Source organism: Eptatretus burgeri, chromosome 9, assembly GCF_056783735.1.
Source record: "Eptatretus burgeri isolate ZD-2024b chromosome 9, Ebu_testis_v1, whole genome shotgun sequence".
Lineage (NCBI taxonomy): Eukaryota > Metazoa > Chordata > Myxini > Myxiniformes > Myxinidae > Eptatretus > Eptatretus burgeri.
The window spans coordinates 85,527,709-85,540,370 of NC_140969.1; positions in this window are offsets into that span (position 1 = coordinate 85,527,709).

Consider the following 12,662-nt stretch of genomic DNA (forward strand, 5'->3'; position numbering starts at 1 on the left):
CGTCGCGAACGCGCCTGTCGCTTGGGCGGCTTGACGAGCAGCTTGTACGCTTCCCCTCGGTTGTCCGGTGCGTCGCGAACATGCCAGTCGCTTGGGCGGCTTGACGAGCAGCTTGTTCGGTTCCCCTCGGTCGTCAGGCCTTCACTGCGACCTGGTCGGTCGGGCCGAGCCGACGACGCGCTGGAGGAGTGAACGGGTCTTTCGCCCAACCGCTTCAGTGTCGGTTGCCCGGACCCCCCGAGCTCCGACTGGCTCCCTTGGTTGCGCTGGCGAACTCTCCAGCGAACTGCGGACTTGACTGGCTCCAACGACAAACTGCACCCCTCCGACGAACGAATGGATCAGAGACGGCACTCGAAGAACTCATGTGTCGCGCCCTTGGTGATCTCTTAGAGAAGGGGACCATTGCCAAACTCGCTGACGACCTCTATTGCGGTGGTGACACATTGGACGAATTTCTCCAGAACTGGAGAATGGTGTTGCAGGCTCTGCGTAAATGTCGACTTCGCCTTTCTGTTACGAAGACAGTTGTATGTCAAAAGAGCACCACCATCTTAGGATGGATCCGGTCTAGTGGTACTATCCAGGCCAGCCCACACCGTGTGGCTACACTTTCTACTTGTTCGGCTCCTGAGAAGGTCAGGGGAATGAGATCCTTTATTGGGGGCATATAAGGTTCTCGCTCGTGTTATCCCCAACTGCTCCGCTGTGTTATCCCCCTTGGATTATGTTGTGGCTGGATGCCAATCACTGGACAGAGTTGTGTGGACTGATGAGTTACATTCTGCCTTGCACAAGCCCAAGCTGCTCTTTCGTCAGCTCGTACAATTACTCTTCCTCGTCCAAGTGATCAGCTATGGATCGTGACGGATGGTTCTGCCAAAAAACACAGCATTGGATCAACTCTGTACATCATGCATCATCTGGAAGACCTCACATTGCGGGTTTTTTTTTAGCGCAAAGTTACGTGGACGCCAACCTACCTGGTTGCCATGTGAAGTGGAGGCCCTTTTCATTGCTGTATCAGTAAAACACTTCAGTCCCTTCATTATCCTATCTAAACATCATGCATCCATTCCTCACTGATAGCAAGCCGTGCGCACAAGCATATAAAAAGCTCTGTCGTGGCGAGTTTTCAGTGATTCCTCGTCTATCCACATTCCTGTCCACCATCAGCCGTTATCAAGCGACCGTACGACACCTCGCAGGATCTGCCAACGCCCCAGCTGATTTTGCCAGCCGCAATGCACCAGACTGTACCGACACCTCCTGTCAAATTTGTGCATTCATAAGACGCGAGGAGGAGGCCGTAGTCCTGCAGGTGTCAGCCCAAGACATTTTTTCCGGCCGAACCAAACTGCCCTTCACCAACAGAACTGCCTGGATAGCAGTTCAGGCAGAGTGCGCAGACTTAAGGTGGACTCATGCCCACCTGATTCAGGGCACCCGCCCATCGAAGAAAACAACCAACATCAAGGATATCAAACGTTACCTCCAGGTTGCGTCACTTTCCAAAGATGGCCTAGTTGTAGTCCGTCGGGACAAGCCCTTGACCTCGGCATATGAGTGCATTATTGTCCCACATCAGGTAGTCAATGGCTTACTTACAGCATTACACATTCAACTGGATCACCCGAGTCGTCATCAACTCAGTTCTGTGATTCACCGCTATTTTTATGCTCTTGACTTGGACAGAGCAATCGATCAGGTAACCTCGAGGTGTCACCAGTGTGCTGCATTGCGCAACATTCCTCATACCATTACCAAGCAGTCCTCTGGAGAACCCCCTGGTACTGTTGGTGTATCCTTCGCAGCAGATATCATCAAACGCAATCACCAGCTAGTTCTTATATTGCGAGAATGTTCCACTTCCTACACTACATCGTGCATTGTGGAGAATGAACAACACATCACTTTCCGTGACAACTTGATCCGCTTATGCATAGAGCTCTGGCCATTGGATGGACCACTTGCTGTCATCTGCACCGATCCGGCTTCACGCGTCTGGTCCACGATGAGCTTCTTAAACATCACCGGATGTGCATCGAGATTGGTCGCATTAAAAATCCCAACAAGAATCCCATCGCCGAGAAGGCAGTTTGTGAATGTGAAGACAAACTTCTACGACAGGAGCCGATGGAAGGACCAGTAACTCCACTAACCCTCGCACTGGCCACCGCCAGTATGAACTCACGAGTTCGTGCACGGGGACTCTCGGCCCGAGAGATGTGGTGCCAGCGGGATCAGTTCACCAATCAACAAATCCCTTTCTCGGACTTACAAATGATACAAGCCCAACACCATCTTCGTTCCATTAACCACCCCCATAGTGAGAAGTCGAAGGCACCCATGGGGTCCGTCAAGCCCAATGTGTCAGTGGAAGTCGGTGATTTGATCTATTGGTACTCTGATCGTATCAAGTCATGCGCAAGAAACCGCTACCTCGTCTCTGCCACCGATGGACCCTGGTGCAACATACGTAAATTTGTGGGCTCCCAATTGAGGAGTGCAGCTTATCGGGTGAAAAAGTCTGAATGCTACAAAGTCCCAGACTACTGGAAGGATACGCTCCCACTCCCTCGCAACGGGGATATGGTGTTGCACAACAAACCGACGACGTATGCCTCCAACCAGCAACAAAACCACCAGACCCCCATTCATCCCCTATGAGCTGTCTTCACCTGCCGACAGTGCTGAATCCTTCCCAATCCCTAGTAGCCAGGTACCAGATCTAGGTTCTTATGCATCCCCGAGGCTTGACACCTGTAGACCTGGTTACTCCAAAGCCATCGGCGACACCTGTGAGGAACATCCAACGGTGTCCCCAACCGTCTGAACACCAAGACGCTCCAACCGTGTACGTTACCAGCTCAAACACTTCAAGGATTTTATTTTGGATGCTTAGAGTCATATTGTGGTCACAATGCTTGCAGAAACTGTCATGGGGCAGAATAATCCCCGAGACCGGAGGGCAGTCTACCCGGTGATGGTCTCAGTATATCTGACTGACTGGTACATGGTTTATGTGACCTCCTCCAGGTTAAGTGACCATTATCCTTGTTTAACTTTGTGTACTCTGCCTCAGTATTTGAAGCCATGTACTGTCACCTACTTTCTTCATTTATAACACCAAGCATGATAATACATAAATGACCTCGTAAAAAAAAGGGAAAAAAGTGGTTACACCAGTAGAGTACGTGGTTTAATCCGTCGTGCGAGCGTGGTGCACGGGGTTACCGTGCAGGGGTGCTGTATCGTGGAAGGTTTGGCCTAGCCGGGCACGTTGTATCGTGTGTGTTATTAAAGTTGATTTCAACCTCACCAAGACTGGTGTTTGGCCTCGGTGCTCCGTTGAGGATTCCCTTTAACCATTGTGGCGCAGCACACACACAATACCTGTGATAGCCGAAAACAAATTTGACATTAAAAATAATTGGTGGTTGAGTTCAATGACCAAACATGCAAATCCTCTTCAAATTTCAAAAATAGAGGATTTTATTACTCTCATCAAAGTTGTTGACTTTTTGATCTCAAAAATAATTTGACGATGTTGATCTCAAAAATAATTGGTGGTTGAATTCAATGACAAATGTGAAAAACCTCTTCAACTTTCATGTCAATCAGATTAAAAATTTAGGATTTCAAAAATTTGGCTGAAGTTGATCTTTGTCCTATGTTGACCTTTTCACCTCAAAATCAATAGGCTTCTTGCTTTTCACCAACTCTACCAAGTTGGCATGCACAATTGCAGCATTATAGTCATTTGAGGGCCCCCATGCAAAACACAATAATGGCTCAGTGGGGCCCCTTTCAATCTGTAAACGCACTAATGTACACATTTTGACATTTTGACATCTGATTGACGTCGATGTGTTCGGTCATGACTTATGCAATCTCAACCAATCAAACTTGCCAAGTGAAGGTGAGTCATAAGACAAAGGTTGTATCGATTTCATTTGCTGCTCCTCATCAGAATTCGGAAGGTGGGGGTGCGCACATTATCTTCGTAAATGAGTACCATGAGCTCCACTCTCGGTGGTGGTGGGAGAGCATATTACGAGTGATGCTTCAGAACCCTCAATTGTATCACGACTCACGAGTAAGAGGACTCCGTGTTATTTTCACATTCACTTGGCCTATGTTACTTTAGCCTCGATTGCAAAAAAAAAAAAAAATCCAGAGGAATTCCCATTTTATTTCTTTTTCTGCATTAGGAATGATGTTTTTCAGCTGCTTGAGCATCGTTCCACCTTATTGTGCCATTTTTCTATCGATATCTCAGAATTGTGATTATAGCATATTAATAATAATATTAACATTACAGTGTTGCAAAATGATAATAATGATGATAATATTAACAATAATAATATGACAATAATTGGCAGCAATAAAAAGAATAACATGATCCCCCCCCCCCCCCCCGGCATCTATGAGCCTTGCACTAAAATGGATCTCAGTCTCGGCACCATGATTGACATTGACATGCATGGCAAGTTGAAGGCAACAAATAACGGGTTGGGAGGGATCGAAAACGGGGTTTGTTTGTTTTTTAACCCTTTGTGCGCTGCGGTCGCAGATTTGCGATGAGATAAAAAAAAAATTGAAACAATTTTTTTTTGTTTTAATTTTGCTTATTCATTCAACTTGACACCCAAGTTGTGTTATTTTTTTTTACAAATAACACTTGAAATTCACAGCCCTATGAAAAAATAAACTAAGCAACAGGGAACCATGTGGCCGGAAACAATGGAGCATGCAAAGGGTTAACCTAACTTAGTAAAAACTCTATTGGATATGTTGTCAGTGACCTAAAATACACGAGAATACTAAGATAGTCGTTTATTGACAAGATGAGCTGCACAGAACTCAACTCAAATGTTCACGAACAGTGTAAGTACTGCATAAACTCATCTCGATGATCGTGAAGCACCAAACGAGCAGAGATCGGTCAAACTGACATGGCCAAGATCTGACAGATGAGTCATTTCATGTTACTGTGCTCAGCATTGTATTCCCCACAGGCTTTCCTGGCCTTTCTGATGAGATCTCTCGGAGGATCAAACTCATGACCCGGGGTTTTACAGGAGTTGGTTTTGCATGTCAGAGGAGGAGGAAGGGTGACCTCATTTGACAAGTGCCCTCGGAAATTGGTCTTGTTCTTGTGAACTTGTGAGAAGATATGTTCCTCTTCAGCATCACTGTGAGGCAGAACAAGTATGTGCTGAATTACTGGAAACAGAAGGCAAAATCGTGGCTCCCTGTCTGCTTTTCTCATCAACGATATCTCACGCCAGGTCTTGTCCACCTTTTGGTTTGGATCAGAAACAGCTGTGTCCGGTAGTATTCTGTACGCCGTGTACTCATCGTATAGATCATCTTCCTTGCTGGACAGCTTGCCTTTAAATATGGTGAACCTTTCAACAAAATATCTGACCATCAAATTCAGTTTCTCTTTGCATGGAAAAGTCAATGAGTTTCGCATGGTAGATTAATCACATCATCCTGAAGTGGGAAATGGGAGATCGCATATTTGAATGCCTCTTGATAGAACTTACAACAATATTCTTTGATTTTCACAATCTCAGGTGGTAAGAGATCGGCATGTTGCATCAGAATGGTCATTTGAAAACCCAAGACATTGGGACCATACTCTGTGCAGAGCGTTGGTGCTGCTTAAGCAGTCTCCTTGGCAATTGGGCACAATCCTGGACGGGTCACCACTCTGACACAGTATACCGGCATGCTGGCACTCATTTTGCCGACCTCGGAAGGATGACAGGCCGGGTTAACCCCACCTGCTATTAATTCAACAGCTGAGCGGGATTTGAACTCAGGACCCTAGGATCCCAAGCCCACCACTCTAACCATTAAGCCAACACCAGGCATATCCTTCTGAAGCTGGCAATGATTACCAGCTTACTGGAAACAGGGAACACTGCATCAGCGGCAAAGCCACACTCGCAGCAGTGGTACAACCAGCAACCACAAGCTGCATACGAAAAATAGGACCACGGATCCTGAAGCTCACCTGGATCAGGAGCAACAGTCAATGATGTCATAAAATATCGACATTTTGTTCATGCGCAGAATCTGGTTACGTGATTGGTTGAATGGAAGCTCTCTCGATGCTGATTACAGTGATACCTTTGGCTAGACAATACATGCAAATGGACAAGAGAGGTCCCTTTGATGTTTTAGGGGCTATGACGTCACAACTTTGAAACTGCCATCGGAATACATTTGAGAAAGTGTATAATCATAACGAGGACAAATGGGTACCACATGTACATTTATTTTATGTGAACATGAAAGTTATCGCAGGTGAACAAATGTGTATGTGACGAGTCATCACCGATACACATGGGAAAGGTAAGAATTTTACAGCCCTACTTTGAGTTTAGGGTCCTTAAAGTGTAATACAAAGAAAGTTTTAACAACAATATGTAGGCTGATTAAATAGAAGATTCCTTTTTCAAGTTTTCAAGCAGTGCTCTTCGTCAGGCTTTTAAAATTGCATTGAAAGTGTGTGTGTATAGTTTCGGAGAAGAGATACCTATTTTTGGGGGTTGAAACCCCCCGTACGCCCCCTGAGTGCAGATTTTGATGCGGTCGATACACTTTGGTGCATCATGGATGATGAAGTTTGTGGTCAAGTTTCATCGAAATTCTATGTGTAGTTTCGGAGAAGAGAGTAAATACCTGTTGTTTTTTTTGGGGGGGAGGTCATAAGCCACCCCCCTCGTAGACCCCGTTAATGAGCGCAGATTTTGTTGCGGTCAATACACCTTTAGGCATCAGAAATGAAGCTTGTGGCCAAGTTTCATCAAAATGGTGTGTTTGGTTCAAGTGATAATGACTGAAGTGTTTACGGACTCACTGACTGTGACTCACAGACTCACTCACCAACGGACACTGTTCAATCACAAAAGCTTCCCTAACTAAAGTCCAGGTGAACTAATAATAATTTAACCAGCCACGAATTCCTTTGCCAGAAACATTCTTGTGATTTTTGTAAAGTTCGGATTTTTTCTTTAAAAAGTGCAATACATTAATTTTTGTCTGAATATTTAGCTTTAATGGTTTTAATTGATTCCCTTGCACAAGTTTTATTTACATGTCATGTACTCTGTACGAGGCATTCACAGAGATGCAAAATGAATCGAAAACAGTGTTTTCTCTGTGTGCACCATTTGTATATGTACGTTCCTTTTGCGTGTTCCAAGATGGCCGTGCGACGGCTTCACGGTTGTGTGCACGTTCATGTACTGTATGTGTTCAGATCCTCCGCTCGGTATGTGTGTGGCCCCCTGCAAAATCTCACGTAGGGGGCCCTTTCTATCGGTGGGCCAATAATATGGTGACAACTTCAGGCAAAGAATCGATTCACGCCTTGCCCCCAAAGGGGGTTAGGGAAATATTAGAATGACCAGCTCTTTCGTCTGTCTCTGTATCTATCCATCTTTCCACACCATCATGGGTATGTGTTAGCGATGGCTGGGCCAATTGATACCAAACTTGGTAGGAGAGTACCATAGGTCAACCATAGTGTGATATGTGGCCAACAATGACCAAAGTCAAAGGTCAAGGTCATCAAAGGGGGAAAAATTGCATTTATAACTAAATCTCTGGAATGAATCATCAGAGAAAGAAGTGTTTTTTTCCATTAGATTCGATGAATTAAGGCACATCAAAAGTATCTTTCTCTTTACATTATTCTTTTTCTGTGATGTCACGTTTTCCCAGAAAATGAAATGAGTGCAGAAAAAGACATATTTTCCTGAATGAATAATTAAATCTGACTTAGGAATTCACTGTCAGGTCCCACTGGGATACCACATGAAAAGTTGACCCTAAAAAAACAACACAATGACCGAAAATGTGAATATTAAAAATCTTTATATCTCAAACTGACCTGGAGATCAGCAACAAACTGGGCCCAGATGTTGTATCGTATGGACTGAACAGAGAAAAATCACTAATTCCTGCAATTGAAGGTCAAATGCAATAGCTCGAGAACAGAACGAAGTGAATGTCACATCATTCCGAAAAGTGCTCAAAAAGATCATTCTTTTGAAACATTATATGGTGGAATTGGTTAATGTAGCAAAAAAATAAAAAATAAAAATACAAACACTGGTGAGTTAAACGCATATAGACACCGTTCTCATGTGACACCCAATACAGACTAATCTACCGGCGAGAAAGGGCGGATACAAAACACTTCGTACAGATCGGAAATTAAAACATACCTACTGCTTATAATTCAAAACGCCTCACTGTACTGGAAAACGTGTGGACAGGAATACTGTACTGTAAATGGGAGAGAGTTGTAATACCCTCCCCGACCTGAAGACGGTGCTACACGATACACATTGACGTGGAGAAATTGGAAACATCTATGTTGCACAATTGGATTTTCAATATGCCTTCTTCCTCTTTCTCTTCCTCTTTCTCTTCCTTTATAAACGCCATGAACCCAAACTCATCGGTTACAGCCAAATCCAAAAATCAAATTCAAAATGCCAGTGACTTTATTCTGTTCACCCTGTTTCCTTGATGAATTTTACGACCGATTTGCAGAGTCGAGGGTGCTTCTGGCTCAATTGGCAAAGTGTGTTCGGTACGCTTTTTCAGAGGATCTCCAACTGTCAGACACAGTTTAAAAGATGCGATCTGGGTTCTCCATACCGAGGGCATCGCGTGAGAATGTGTTCCAGGTCTTTCAAGATGCTTTAAAAGTCTTGCAAGCTGATTTGGGAGGCCCCTCTTTGTGGGTGGCCTCCTGCGGCTGTGGGCTCCGCGGGCACATGTCAGAGGCCCTGTAGGTATGCACCCCCTTTGCGATTTCCAATATGGCCGTGCGACGGCTTCACGGTTGTGTGAAGAACATTCATGGGCCGATCCTCTATCCGTCTATCGGATACGTTCATGGGCCGATCCTCTATCCGTCTACCGGATACGTTCATGTGAGTGTTTCTCAACCTTATTTGCCCCATGCACCCTTTTCACCATATGTCAGAATGTCACTCTCCTTTCCAAGATTGTCCGACTCAAAAGGTGCATTCCAAATAATAAGCATATAATATTGAAAATCTTTTATTTTTTTCAATATTAGTATATATACTGTTGCGGGCTGGGGGTTGGTGGGGAGAACGACCATGAGTGGGGAAAGCTACGTCGTCTCCACCAGACTTCCCGGAATTGTAGGTCGTCGCTCCGGATAATTCCATGATGCGGCCGGTCTCTGAACCGACCGTGGTCGCCAATTTTTCGACCGCGTAGCATAGGGTCTATTTGTCGATGACCAATTTACCTAATTAACTACGCAATTTCGACTACCGGGGAAACCACGCCCTCGGCACGTCTTGTTCCAACTCCGGTTCGGGTGCAGCCGAGCAGAAACTGCCAAAGCCGTGCCGGCTGGGATGAACGGATTATTGGGGATAAAACCCTGCCTAAACTCAGATCCGAACCATGCTGGACCAATTCAAGAAAGGATGGAAACGAACTGGGAACATTTCTAACAAGTTTTATTTATAGTAAAAGACAAAGGCAAGACTTAACGCGAATATGCAAGCAGTATTTACAATGTTCCAAAAACACTTATTCAGTTCTACTTACCAGAAGGGCCCACACGCAGACACGCACACAAATGAAAAAAAACCCCAGAGTTCTTTATTCGACCCTCGCAGCCGAGGAGAGAGACAAGCTGGGGGTCAGAGTTCAGATGGATACCTGGCCGTCGGAGAAAGGGGGTACTCCGTGCTGCGGCACCTGATAATGGTTGCTGGTTTGGTCCCCAGTCGCACGTGTGGGACTCAAGGTTCGTGGCGGAGCTCGGGTGGTAAATGGCCGGGGTCCACGGAGGGGGGGTCAGGGTCGTTTTTTCCTTCCTTGTAGAGGGCCAGCAGAGACACATTCGCCGCCTCGACGACCTTCTGCTCAACCCTCGTGACAGCAAAAACCCTTTCGTGACAGCAAAACCCAACAAAACTCTGCGAGTGCTCGGGAATTTATGGACCTCCCTCAGCGGGGAGGGGCCTTGGTGAACACACATCGCTGTCCGCCTTTGATTGGACAGGTTCCCACGGCATACCTTTCCAGGGCGGGGTTTCAGCCTTGTTTGGAGAAAGCCGACCCTCCCCTCCATGCATGTTCGAGAAAGGTCGTGGTGGTGAAACTGCCTCGAACATCCTCAGGAATCCGTCTCAGGCAAAGGTGCGCTGTGGCCCGCAAACCAAGGGCTGCAAGCGCGATGGTACCATGGATCGTAATGGGCCGAGCGGTCATGCAGATGGGATGGTTGTTAAATGTAACAACCTAACTAAAAGAAATCGCAATGCACGCCTTTGATTCTCCCACAAGACAAAAGGAAGGGGATCTGACTACACACATACTTAACGACACAACTGACGTTTGGGACATCTGTATGTTGAATGCAAATGGTTTCCAGATCCGTAACAATACATTTACTTGGATTATTTTTATAGTGGAGTTTTACAAAAAGAGCAATAGAAAATGTTGATGGATTTTAAAACTTGAATAAAAGTAGTTTTTTTTAAAATTCATAACTAATTACTTAACAGACTAAAGTTACTGAAGCATACTTCAATAAACAAAAAGTTCAATGGAATGCTAGGGTATTGTAATTCATTTTATTCTGCTAAAGATGAGAATGAGAAATCTACAGTCAATGAGAAACCTGTGATTGTTTTTTCTTCACCAATTCTTGGATACGCGGAGGAGTGCTTGAAAGGGCACAACGCAGGTCATTTTCAACCTCCAATCTACTTCGTTGCTTTGTTTTAATTTGCAACAGAGTTGAAAAGCCTAACTCACAAAGATATGTCGACACAAATGGAAGCAATGCATGGGTAACTCTTTCTGCCACTTTTGGGTAGGAATCGCATATCAAGGGCCAAAATTCTGTGATTGATTTCTCATCGAACATATCTCTTACTCCCGAATCAGTCTTCAGCTCCAGAAATTCATCTTGACAATCAGGAACGTTTTCAACTGACAATTTAAATGGATTTCGCACTAAATCCAACTCCTCATTACTGAGTTCAGGAAAATATCGGCTGAATTCATTTTCCAGTGCTGTCAAATGCTGCAAAATTTCATTTTTCGCAAATCCTGGAAGCACTTGGTCTTCACCACCAGCAACAATAATTGATGACAGCTTCTCAAACATTGCAACATTTTTGATCTTGACCTTTCTCTTCCAATTTTCCAGCTTGCTCAAGCTTTCAAGGAATCCATGAATTTTATGATGTTTGTATTCCTTCCTTGCATCTAAAGATTCAGTTTATTCAGCTGCTCAAAAATGTCAACCAAATAGGCAAGGTGCATGATCCATTCCTCATCATCCAGCCAGGCAAAAAATTCCATCTTACCCTGAACTTCAAAAAATAATTTGAGCTCATCTCTAAGCTCAAATACTCGCTCAGTTACATTTCCTCTTGAAATCCATTAAACATTTGTGTGGAAAAGAAGGAAATAATGGCCTTCATCCATGTCAATACCTAACTGCTTGAAAAGTCGTGAGTTGAGAGCTCCTCTGACAAAATTCACAATTTGAATTGTTTGATCCAAAACCTTCCCGAGTGGAGCTGGAAGTGTTTTTGAGGCCAGTGCCCAACGATGGATCATACAATGAATGCCTTTCACTTTTGGGGCTCGCTTTTTCACACAAACTTGAAATCCAGATTTTGTCCCCAACATCGCTGGTGCTCCATCTGTACAGCACCCACAGACATTATCCCACAAAAGATTTTCTGATTCAAAGAAAGATGAAACCTTTTCCAAAATATCTGAGGCCTTGGTGGTTGTTTCAAGAGGAGAACAAAAGAGAAACTCCTCTTTAAATGAACCTGAGTGAACATATCTTGCAAACACCAGCAACTGGGAACACAATCCTACATCAGTCAATTCATCAAGTTGAATTGAAAATAAGCCAAATGCTGCAGACTTTATCTCTTGCACAACTTGATCCTTGGTGTCAATGGCCATGTCACTGATCCTCCTTTGAACAGTACTGTTTGATAGTGAAACTGCTGCAAGTTTTTTCTCCAATCCATTTCCCAACACAATTTCCACCATTTTGAGAGCTCAAGGTTTGATCAAAGTTTTCTGAATTGAATGTGGTTTTTTTTCTGCTTTGCTATCTCCAGTGAAATGACATAAGGCCAAAAAAAAAAAAAATGTTGCATTGGCGTAACGGGTCACTGAAAAATAGGGTAGGTCGGTCGGGATCTTTTTTTTTTTTTTTTTTTTTTTCCTAATAAATCCCTCCCAAAATCTCCCCCGGCTCTAGTACCACCCTTTTTGTCGGCAGGTTCTGTCCGAAACACTTCCGGGTTTTTGCGATCGCGATCGCAATCAACAAGATACTTGAAAACGATAGCAAAACAACAAAAATAGCGATAAAATAGGGTCGGCAAAATTTTTCGATAGCAAAAAAACAGAAAAAAAAACGTAGGGTCGGCGGAATTTTTAGGGTCGGGCGGGTTACGCCAATGCAACATTTTTTTTTTTTGGCCTAATATAATAAGCTTCAATAACCTTTTGGTTCATTTGTTGAAATGCCCCTGTTGAATCCAGCTTCATCTTTTTGAGAGCATTCCCATGACGTTCAAAAAGCTTTTGGCCTTGTCCTTGTG